Source organism: Triturus cristatus, chromosome 6 (assembly GCF_964204655.1).
Source record: "Triturus cristatus chromosome 6, aTriCri1.1, whole genome shotgun sequence".
In the NCBI taxonomy this organism is placed as follows: Eukaryota; Metazoa; Chordata; class Amphibia; order Caudata; family Salamandridae; genus Triturus; species Triturus cristatus.
Window position 1 is genome coordinate 1,882,691,269 of NC_140589.1, and position 12,474 is coordinate 1,882,703,742.

The following is a 12,474-nucleotide window of genomic DNA, read 5'->3' on the forward strand; positions in this document are numbered from 1 at the left end:
TGTTGTGTGATGTCTGTGATGCCACACCCAGACCATTGAATGTTGTTCTGTTGTGTTTAGGTGCCTTCTACTTGCCTACATACAGTCCATACTCCTGGTACATTGTGATCCTGTTGCAGACTGTACATCCTGCAATAAAGACAGAGCAGACACGACAACATGTGTGTAAGGATTTTTTATTTACAATGGTGACATGTGAGGGGGGTGTACATTTCTATTTAGGTGGTGGTGGAGCAGTGAGTTGACAATTATGGTAAATGAGATAATCGAGTAGTGGTGACCCAGTCCAACAGATGCCATTCACAATGCAGTGTGGGGAAGGACAGTCGAAAAATTCATTGCAGTGGTGAAGAGGGTTGCCATCAGGGCTGTCTCCGGAACTGGCGTTTGGCAGGTGCTTTGTCTCCAGATACTCCCAGGGTCTTCTTAAGACAACCCCTTCGTCGCTTAGTAGGGGGGACTCTGCTCCAGGGCCAGTGGGGTCTGAGGACTCACCCCTCTCTGTGGGCACAGGGGAGGATGATGAACTGTCATCCTGCGGCCCACCAGAGGGAGGTGGAGGTGTTGGTTGTGGCGGAGACCTGTCCCTCAGTACCGCCACTTGCTGCCCCAAGAGGTCCACAATTTGTCCCATGTGGGTGTCGATGGACCTCATCAGCAGGATTAGCTCACTTAAAAGTTCATCCAACTGGCCCGTTCGTCTCTGGGCCTGTTCATATGCCCCAAGGACTTTGGTGATTAGTTCCAGGGATTGGGTCCCAGTCTCCTGGTGTCTGTGGGTGACCCTACCCCTCTCACCTACCCTGCTGCCACGACCAGTTGCCTCACCACTGTGAGCACCCGCATCCTCTCCTTGCCCTCCTCAGTCGGTGGTGTGGGCTGGTCATCCTCTGGGACAGGGAGGGTATTGTAGGCAGCACTGATGGTGGGAGTAGTAGTGGTGGCGGTGGACGCAGAGGCCGTAACAGCAGGGGTCTGCAGAGAAGTTGTTATTGCCGCAGATGTGGTAGGGGGGGACAATGGGGTCCTGGGACCTGTTGTTCCCTGGCACACCAGATGGACCTACTTCAACCTCATCGTCCAGAGAATACTTGGAGTCAACATCCAAGAGTCCATGTACTGGGGGGGAGACTGGCTCTGCAGGTTTCTGGTGTCCTCTGCAGTGAATTCTTGATCACCTGTGGATCAGATGGGAAATGGTAATTGTAGTGCACCCCACATGCTTTGTGTTACCTGTGTGTCATTCACTGTTTGTACCCTGCACAATTGACTGATCATCACATTGTTTTCTATGTGCACTACTGTGCCTCCTGACATGATGCAGTGGTGCATGCATTACTTGTCCGTGGTGTGCGGTGTCAATGCATACCATGCGACCCATGCATAATGTATGATTACAGGGACCTGTTGCCATCTAGGGACTGGCACAACATGTTTTTCATTGAGGACTCTTTGTTGATTTGTCTGACCTGGCAGATGTCACATCTGGCCATGGACTGGCCATTGTCATCTCCTGCATACTTTTGTCCTGTCATGTGCATATCTTGATCCATACCACCACACATGCTTTCTTATTTCTCGAATGGTCCATGTTGCACTGGCCCCATGGTGATGCACATGTCAATAGGTGCTGTGCATGATTGTGCCCAGACTTTAATCTACATGTGCATTGGTGTGTCACACTTTAGTAGTTGTGACAGTTTCCTTAGCTTACCTGTGTGCACACTGTGTGTGGCAATGGGGTCAGTGTGCATATTTGTCCAATGAGAGGGCTGGTGTTGCCAAATGGCACCATTTCTTTTGTGACAAATGTGTGGGTGCACGTACTGGCTACTTGCCTGTTATGTGCTCACATTTGGCTTTGTGATGTGACACATCTGTGTGTAGGTGGTGGAGGCTTACATCCTGCTCAGTGGTGTCATAAGACAGAATAATATTTCTACCTTCCTGTGAGTTTGCTAGGTGTACTGCAATGGCTTCCAACTGATTCTGGGTGGGGTGGGGGAGGGTTCCATATTGCTAGGCTGTGGGACAGGGGTATGGTGGGAGTGGTAGTGCAGGCCTCCCACCCACAAATACACTCACTATGAAGATGGCTACCCACCTGTGAGTTTGTTTGGTGTACTGCAATGGCTTCCAACTGCTTCTGGGTGGGGGAGTGCTCCATCCTGCTAAGGTGTGGGCCAAGGTGCATGGTGGGAGTTGTGGTACAGGCCTCCCAGCCAAAATCACCCTCCCTGTGAAGATGGCTACCTACCTGTAAGTTTGATTAGGGTGATGTAATGGTTGACACATGCTTCTGGGTGGGGTGGGGTGGGGGAGGGCTCCAGCCTGCTGAGGTGGGGTCAGGGGGCATGGTGGGAGTAGTGGTACAGGCCTCCCACCCACAAACACCCTACCAGGGGAGATGAATACCTACCTGTTAGGTGAAGGTGAACAATGCATTGGATGCTACATGCTTCTGGGTGTGAGTGAGTGCTGCATCCTGCTCAGGTGTGGGACAGGGGCATTGTTGAAGTAATGGTACATGCCTCCCACCCACAAACACCCTCCCAGGGAAGATGTCTACCTACCTGTAAGTTTGTTTGGTGTACTGCAATGGCTTCCAACTGCTTCTGGGTGGGGGAGTGCTCCATCCTGCGCAGGTGTGTGCCAGGGTGCATGGTGGGAGTAGTGGTACAGGCCTCCCACCCACAAAAACCCTCCCAGGGAAGATGGCTACCTACCTGTAAGTTTGATGAGGGTAATTTAATGGCTGACACATGCTTCTGGGTGGGACGGGGAGGGCTCAATCCTCCTGAGGTGGGGGGAAGGGGGCATGGTGGGAGTAGTGGTACAGGCCTCCCACACACCCTCCCATGGGAGATGGCTACCTACCTGTAAGTTTGTTAGGTGTACTGCAATGGCTTCCAAATGCTTCTGGGTGGGGTGGACGGAGGGCTCCATCTTGCTGATGCTGTGGGACAAGGGGGCCTGGTGGGAGTTGTAGTGCTGACTGCCTGTGCACATGCCCCCATGGTAATGTTGCTAGCTACGTTTGGGGTGAATGGGAGTGAGTGAATGTTGGATCTGTGAGACATGTTTTTGTGAGTGTGTGGTGCAGATGAATGGAATTTGTCCTAGGTGGTGTAGCTTTTTAGTTGTGCAAGACAGTACATGGCAGTGTGGTGTTAGTCATGTGTTTATACTTACCAACCTCCACTCCCCCGGCTACTCCTGTGAGACTCTCTGGATGCAGTATGGCAAGCACCTTCTCCTCCCAAGATGTGAATGGTTTTGGTGGAATGGGAGGTCCACCGCCAGTCCTCTGTGCCAGCTCACGGTTCTTGCTTCTCCTTTCTTTGACAACCCTCTTCAGATCATGCCCCCACTTCATGATCTCCTTTTTGGATCTTGGGGTGGTCACTAATGCATTGACCCTTTGGACTATCCTTGCCCACATTTGTGTCCTTGTGGCTAATGGTGTCTGTTGGACCAGGCTACCACACAGTTGTGGTTCCACTCTGACTATCTCATTTAGCATGACTGTCCACTCACTCTCTATGAATGTGGGCATTTTATGTGTTGCCATGGTGTGTGGTGTGCAAAGTGGTTGTGTCTGCAGGGGTATGAGTGGTGGGTGTGGTTGTGATGTGTATGGTGTGTGATGTGCAGGGGGTCAGTGGTGCAGGTGTGGAAGTGGTGGTGGTGCTGTGTGTGGTGTGAGTAGTGCTGGTGTGTTGCTTTGCCTATCCTTTGTTGTGAGGGTTGGTGGCCTTCAGTCTTGGACTGTGGTCAGGGAAGGGGCTGGTTTTATACTCAGCTGTGTGGGTGTGTCCAAATGGGGTATTGCTGTCAGGTGTGTTGTGTGTGTTGTCCTGGGAATTGTATTTTTTGTTTTGCCATGTGGTTGTGTAATTGGGGTGTGTTCTGTGTATTTGGGGGGTATGGCTAGTTTGCTGTGTTCACTTTTTGGCCTTATTGTGGGTTTTTTGCTTTGTCTGCCATATTTTTCACGGATCGTCCGCAGTGGTGGCTATGCTGCAGCTCTTCCGCTGGCTCTCCCATTCATCCCAGAGTGCGACCGTGGCCGTTGGAAACAGCATAACATACCGCCGGACCATCAGGGATATCCTAATTTCTCGTGTGGTGTCTCCGCTATGCTTGCGGCGGTTTGGTGTTTTTCCGTTGCATATCCGACCGCCGTGGACGGATTTTGACCATCACCGCCCGCTATGTGTAGTTTTTCTTGGTCCCTTTCCGCCGCGGTCGGTGTGGCAGATGATCCTAATTTGGCTGCCGGTTTTTCCACAGTTCCGGCGGGCGGTTGTTTTCCGCTTCCATGGCGGTCGGGGTGGTTTTCCAACCGCCATCCTAATTGGCCCCTTGGTCTTCTAGGGCCTCAGGTCTCAGATGCCATTTGGGTATTTTGCAAGCTTAACAACTCTGCGTTGTGGTTGCAGATCATCCGTGTTAGGTATTCACAACTGCGCACCCCTTCCTGCACATCAGAGGAGCACAATATGGCACTAATAAATCGTGGAGTTCATGTAACGCTGCAAAGAAGGAGTAATCCCGGGTATTCGGGTGCTGGACTCTCCAGGAGTCCACCAATCCTCACCGTTGTTGCCAGTTCCATCTTGACTCTGCTATTTTATTCGTGGAGCATCAGCGAGTGGCGGCATGGAGGGATCTAGTGCAAAATCAGTAATGGAATTGAAGTCCCCTCAAAACAGGACTGAACCTGTGAGAACAGAAGCCAATTTCACAGAGAGATGTGAAAACAAGATTGATTGATCTGAGTTAAGAGCATAAATACTCCCCAAACTTATGTCCCTGCCATCTAGTTTCCCAGAAACAACCACATATCTGCCATCCCGGTCTATAAATTGTTTGTTGCATTGAAAGGGTACACCTGCCCTAATCCAGACCAGAACCCCACATGCAAATGCTGAGTAATTGGTATAGAATGGTGAGCAGTCAACATATCGAAAATTAAATATCGACCTACACTAATATCGAGTTGACAATATCGAAGGAACAGAATATCGATGTTAAGAATATCTATGGACAGAATATCGACCCTAAGGTAAGTAATATTGATTTTTTTATATCAATGTTAGTAATATCGAAGTTAGTAATATCGATATCAAATATATTGATGTTACTAATATTGATGTTACTAATATCAATATTGATATTATTGTTATGTATTTTATTATGTATTTAATATGTATGTGTTATACGTTTTTTTTTAAGTGTTCTACTGGTTTTAAAATATATGTATACATTTTTGATATGTTAATAATGTTTTTTTAAGTCAAATTTGTGTTTTAGTACCGTAGCGGGTTGTGGGTTTATAGGGGAATAGGGTGGGAAGTAATTTAATTATATGAAATTAATTATACAATTTTAGGAATTATAAATTCATTTTAATTAATTTGTGCGTTTAAGTTCTGTAGTGGGTTGTGGGTTTATAGGGGAATAGGGTGGGAAGTAATTTAATTGTAATTAAGTAATCATTTATTTTCATTTATTGGTATTGATAATTATATTATTGTTAATTAAATATTAATTGGTAATTCATTTTTATTAATTGGTAATTAGATTTTATTAATTGATTAATTGTTAGTTACGTTAAGTGTATTATTTTATTATTGGAGTGTGTCATGCGTTTATAGGGGAATAGTGTTGGAAGTAATTGAAATCTAATTAAGTAATTATTGAATTTGGTGTTGGGTATTGATAATTAATTTATTGGACATTAATTATTAATTGGTAAATATTTTAAATTATAATATTTTGGTTATGAAAAATAATTTATTGTTGATTAATCATTAATTGGTAAATAAATATGATGAAATAGTATTTATTGATATTTCCAATTAATATATTAATAAGTAATTATTAATTGGTAATTCATATTTAAAACGTATTATTTTTTGACATAAAACATATTTAATTGCTCAATATTTTTGAATTGGTAATTACTTTTTAATAATTAGTATTTGTTTTGTTATGAAAAATATGTTATTGTTTAATATGTATTATCTGGTAATTATTATTTATTAATTAGTATTTGTTGGTATTTATTATTAATTTATTGTTAATTAATTATTTATTGGTAGTTATGTTTTTACTAATTATTTATTGGTATTTGTAAAAAATGTAGAGTTATTTTGGGGCCGATTCTGTATTTTTTTTCCCGTATGACTCGTATCCGTATTTTTTTACGTACGAATCGTACAAGTACTGTACAAACGGTGAAGTACGATTCGTACAGGAAAAATACATACGAATCGCCTCGGGAAAAGTCTACGAGACGTCCCCGGACAGTTTTACGTACGAGTCGTAAAACTGAAGTCCGAGCGCACAAGTCCGATCCGTACCGGCGTTCCGAATGCACAAGCATATGGAAAACGTCCCGTACGGAGTGAACTGTGTACGACCCCTACCCCGGGTACACTTGTAGCCGGGGTACGAGTTGTACAGCCCCCCCCCACCCCAGCCCCGTATGTACGCGCCGTACCCCCAGCCCTGTATGTACGCGCCGTACCCCCACCCCAGCCCCGTATGTACGCGCCGTTTTCCTAGCCCCGTATGTACGCGCCGTACCCCCACCCCAGCCCCGTATGTATGCGCCGTACCCCCAGTGGGGGTACGGCGCGTACATACGGGGCTGGGGGTACGGCGCGTACATACGGGGCTGGGGTGGGGATACGGCGCGTACATATATATATTCATTATTAATTTTAAACATTATAAAATATATTTAATTATGTTTATTTTATTTGTAAGTATTATTTGGTTTATTTTACATATTTTTTTTAACTGAAAAAACCCCGATATTTTTAATAACGATATTTTTGACATGTATATTTTATTTTCGATATTTTTGTACTTAACATGTTGTAGATAGGATGTCGATATTCTTGACATCGATATTTTTGCTCCGATATTTTTGTAGGTCGATTTTTTGACCTTCGATATTTTGTCAGTGATCCGTATAGAATACTTGGCCTCTTCATCTATGCTGCAGTGTTGCCCCACCATAATGTGGGTCTCCTGGAGCAGCGCAATCTGAACCCCCTCATACAGATTAAGTAAGCATGAATGTCGTACCATCAAGTGCATCCTCAGTACATTCCATGTGATACATTTTAGATCTAGTGAGGGACCCTTTGCATGTGGTATACCTTTCCTCTACTATATTCTATACTTGTTACACACCTGTCCCTAACTAACATCCCAACAACAAAATTAAACCCCCAACTCTCCCTCACTAGGACAGTCACCGGTGAACAAGTTCCCATCCAACCCTTACGTAAACTCACAAAGTCAACTAGAGGTTGCAGGGGTGATCAGTTGACAGTTCCAGGCCAAGTTCTCCACCCACCACCCCATGGTACCTGCAACAGTTACATCGCCCTGGAGCAGACATCTGAGGACCCTCGCTGTTAGATTTGGGGGTATCTTGTTGGCATAGGTAGGTGCCTGTGACAAATAGGGACGCTTGCATCTAGTCAGGGAAAGGTGGTACACTCCTAAAAACAACCCCTGCTCACCCCCTTGGTAGCTTGGCACGAGCAGACAGGCTTATCTCAGAGGCAGTGTGTAAAGCATTTGTGAACACATACAGTAATCAAGTGACAATACTACAGAGGGACACTACAAAAAGTTTTATATAAAAAATAAGTATTCTTTATATAGACTTATCACAAGACCACAAATGACAAAAATCCACAATACTGTACTTTCAAATGGTAGAATTAGCTTAGTTCTCTTAAGATGGTAAATGCGACATTCAGAGTTCAATGTACCTTAAGATGCGTAACGCAAGACAACAAAAGTGTTTCAAGGATGGTGATGCGTTGAAGATCTGGTGCAAAGAAACAAAGATGGCACTTTCTTCTTGATGCGACATGCTTCCCGGTGATGCGGTGGTGTCTGTGGTGACAGCGATCCCCTTCTCCGGTGATGCGAGATGTTTCCTCACGATGTGAGCTGCGACAGGCCCTGCAACATGCTTCCCAGTGATGCAGCGGCGTCTGCTGCGACGTCGATACTCTCCCCTGGCGATGCGAGTTGCTTCCACAACAATGCGAACCGCGATAGGCCCTGCGACACTGTTCCCGGTGATGTGGCGGCATCTGATGTGACGTCGATCCTCTTCTCCGGCGATGAGCCTCAACAGGCCCTGTAACACGTTTCCTGGAGATGTGGCGGCGCCTGATGCGACATCGAGCCTCTTCTCCGGCGATGAGCCATGACAGGCCCTGCGACACGCTTCCTGGAGATGCGGCAGTGACTGTTGCGACGTCAGTCCTCTTCTCCGGCGATGCGAGGCGCTTCGGTGGACCTGCGATGACTCAACGATTCTTCTGCGACAAGCTTACCGGTGATGCGGCGGAGTCTGATTCGATGTCGATCCTCTTCTGCAGCGATGCGAGGTGCTTTGTGTTGTAATGCGGCAGCGGCAGTTCGGTGACACACTTCTTGTTCATGAGTCGCTCTTCCAGCTCCTTGCAACACGCAGTCCCTCAGAAAGCCTTGCAAAACAGAAGGCACTTCCAAAGAACTTTTGGGGAGCTGGTGGGTGAAGCTTGTTGGCCCTGAGACTTCAGCAGGAGGCAAGCTCTTTTCCAAGCCCTTGGAGATCCTTCACAAGTTGAATAAAGTGCACACAAAGTCCTTTCTCCTTTCTTTGGCAGTCAGGCAACCACTGCAGGCCAATCCCTCAAGCTTAGGGATAGTCTCTCCTCAGTCTTCTGGTTCCACTCCTCAGCAAAGGTTTCTTTTTGTTTCCCAAAGTGATCTAAAGTTCTGGGGTCTGGGTCCCCTTTTTATACACAGTTTCTCTTTGTTCTCTGAAGGCAGAAATGCTTTTGCCTAGTCCAAACCAGTTCTGGTCAGTACTGGAGCACTTTGTTGACATGACTCCTTCTTTCCTTTCACAGTGCAGGGCAGAGACATCAGATGCACCACAGGAGGTGGAGCCAGCATTGTGGAGGGAAAACACAGCCCTATTCAGGTCCCAGGTGCAACTCCTCCCACCCATCCACATGGAGATCTCTCTATTCAGCCCTGTGCTGACTCACCCTGTCTCCAGTAATTCCCCAGCACCCTGGAATTCCCCAGCCCCTGTCACTCAAACTCAAGACAAGGAATACACAGCCTACCAGAGGCAGGTTTGGATGGTTAGACAAGAAAATACCTACTTTCTAAAAGTGGTATTTTCAAACACAGAGGGGCCGATTCCGATCTCGGTCGGAAGGGCACCGAATAAACTACGAGCCGTACGCGTGTTTTCCGTCCGACTCGTACAGCTGTACAAGCGAGCAAGTACGATGCGAGCTACGTGAAATTCACCGACCGAGTCGTTTCCGGGTCCGAACTGCTCCGTATGTCCCGGTCGGAAGCTAACCGTGGCGTGCAACGGATGCGATTTACAACCGAGCCAGTACGATGCATGCGTCAGACAGCCTGTGCGAGCCGGAGTGTTCGGCTCGCAAAAATTCCCGGAGTCGGACTTTGGGGGTCCGCGTCGGACCCCTGACACCCGCAGCCCTACGACTCGGACACAGGGGGAGACCTATAGGTCTCCCCAACACAGGCATGTACGGTGCGAGTGGCACCGATGTGTACCCACTGTAGGGGGCGCAACTGTTTGAGACGTACCCATTCAGTCAATGGGAGCCCATTTACGCGTCGTACGACCGACTCCCATTGACTTCTATAAGAGTCCGACCGAACCAAGTCCGACAGCATACGTGGGCATTGTACTCGCTCGGTCAGACTGAAAACACTCCGGATCCGACTCGGTCGGAGTGCTTTCCGACCCGGTTCGGAATCGGCCCCAGAATGTTAAAACCAACTTCACTAAAAGATGTATTTTATCATTCTGAGTTCAGGCATACTAAACTCGAATTTCTACCATGTTCCATGAGTCAGTTATGATTATAAGATGTAATAATCAAACTGGCCATTCTGGCCTATGGGGAACAGTAGCCTTGCAATAGTGAAAAACAAAAATGGCTGTAATTCACTATTAGGACATGCCACACACATCAGGGTTTGTCCTACCTTATACTTACAATGCACCCTGCTCTTGGGCCTACCATAGGGGTGTCTGATATGAAGAAAAGGTAAGGTTTAGGGACTGGCAAGTGGGTGCACTTGCCCAGTCAGCATGGCTGTACCAGACTGCACACAGGCTCTTCAATGGCAAGCCTTAGACACACTTTTACAGGCTGCTTCTGTGGGTGGCACAACCAGTGCTGTAAGCCCACCATCAGAATTTGGATTACCAGCCCTGGGCACTCCTGGTGCACTGTACTAGGGTAAACCAAATAAGCCAATCATGGAGTCACTAATCCATTACAACAATGTACAATAGGGAGAGCATATGCACTTTAGCACTGATCAGCAGTGGTAAAGTGCCCAGAGTCATAAACAGCCAACAACAGGTCAGAAAAAATACAGGAGGAAGGCAAAAAGTTCAGGGATGACCCTGCAAAAAGGGTCAAGTCCAACACTCGCCAGTTTGAGATTAGCAGCAGGATGCTTTATTCACAATCTCAGGTCAAGTCCGGACCATTCTTCCGACATCTACAGTGCAGTGGACTCGTTCTACTCCATCACACAATGTTGTCCGCCATCTGGGGTATGACCTGTGGCAGCTCAGTCTCTGAGGAACCATTTTCACTGGGAGATGGTGAACCTATCGACCGTTATGCCTCCATGCCGTTCTTACTTGAAGTGGGACTGGAAACTTGCTGGCTATGCTTCGCTATTTCCTGCAGCACTCTGCGATGTTCCAAGCTGAGTTTCCTAAGAGATGGAGCCCTTGATCCCATTTTGCTTCGGTAAGGGCTCTGTTGCTAGGAGTTCAATGGGAGCAGTGATCTCCGTGTGTCCGGCCATTCCCAGGCCTCTTGAGGTGTGGTTAAGAATCGGGGGCCTGCAGTATCCGCCACTCGGTGCCTGGCAGGAAACAGCATGGCATACGGCAACTGTAACTGGCGAAGCTTCTCCTTGACAGCTAAAAAGGATGCTCTGTTTCACTGAACCTCCCTTCTGAAGTGCAGAAAAATCATTATTGCATTGTTGCCGATTCGCAATCCCTGTTTTTGGCGGGATTGCTGTAGTATATGGTCTCTATCGCTAAAATGCAGTAGTCCAGCTACTATCAGACGAGGAGGGGCACCAGGTTTAGGCAGCCTTGCTGGGACTCTATGGGCTCTTTCCAGTGCGTAGAAGGATGACAGTACCATTGGGGCTACTTCCGTTCTGAGCCACTCTTCCAAGAAATGCACCATGTTTGTGCCCTCCACTTTTTCCAGCATTCCGATGACGGAGATATTATTCCTACGGGATTACTCTTCGCTATTTTCGGCCCACACTTCCAGCACTTTATCTTTAGTTTCTAAGTCCGTTAGCGCCTTCTGCATTGCAGACATCTTAACTGGGAGGCCCCCCAGTTCCTTCTCCGTAGTTAGCACGCTGTCCTTGAGGTTCTGGTGGTCATCTTTTACCAGTCTATGTCTATCGCCCCTATTTTCTCCTCCAGGGCCTCTCTGGAGGCTGTGATCGCCTGCATAATATCTGTCAGCATTGGTTTCCTGGGAGTTGCCCTGCTTCCCATTTCCAGTACCTCTTTGCCATCGTCCGTCTGGGCACCAGGGGCTTCCACATTGAGGACTGTCTATCCTCTCTTTTTTTGAGTTCTCCCCATCATCTCGGGGTAGGTTCTGGCATCCTCTTTCTATTTTGGATCGTCTTTGTCCAGCCATGATCAGCCATATGGTAATTCAGTGGGTGCTTGCCTTTGTCGTGCCTCCAGCGATCTCAAAGCTGCCCTTTTCGCTACTGCAGCAGTGGCTTCTCCAGTAGACTATGCCCCCCTTTGTTGCCGAGTGCGCTTGTCTCTGGATGAACTTAGGCCGCTCTCCGCTGTGCGCACATATAGTGGTCTCTGGTTAGGCAGCTTCGACTTCAGAGGGGTCCAGCGTAGTCCCACATCCTGTGGTCCTGGCTCTCATTCCGTTGAAGAATTGGGTGCCTGGCTGTCCATAGAGCAGTTTACCTCGCAAGCCTCTCCACTTTGTCTGTAGGCAATTGAGTTTGCTATGCACCGCTCACCAGGCCTTTATCCCACAGCTCGGAGCATGCAGCTCCTTTAAAGCAACCCGAGGGTCTGTCCTGGCTGCTTCAAGTCAGCGCTCTTCTGGAGGCCCCAGTGAGTATTGCTGGGGGATTGCCCCTGTTTGTCACTGTCACCCAGGTGTAGCCACTGGAATGGCCAACTCTTGCGTGCATCTGAACCGGCTATGGGGGTTTCTTGCTCCCTCACAAGCAGCCTCACTATCCCTGGATCCTATTATGTACTGCAGTTGGTATGTCTCCCTGCACTGGGCAGTCACTGGGCTCTCCTGCTCACTGCTGCCTGCACCGCTTCAGTATCTCGTTCCACTCAGCGTGGTTCATTAAGACTCA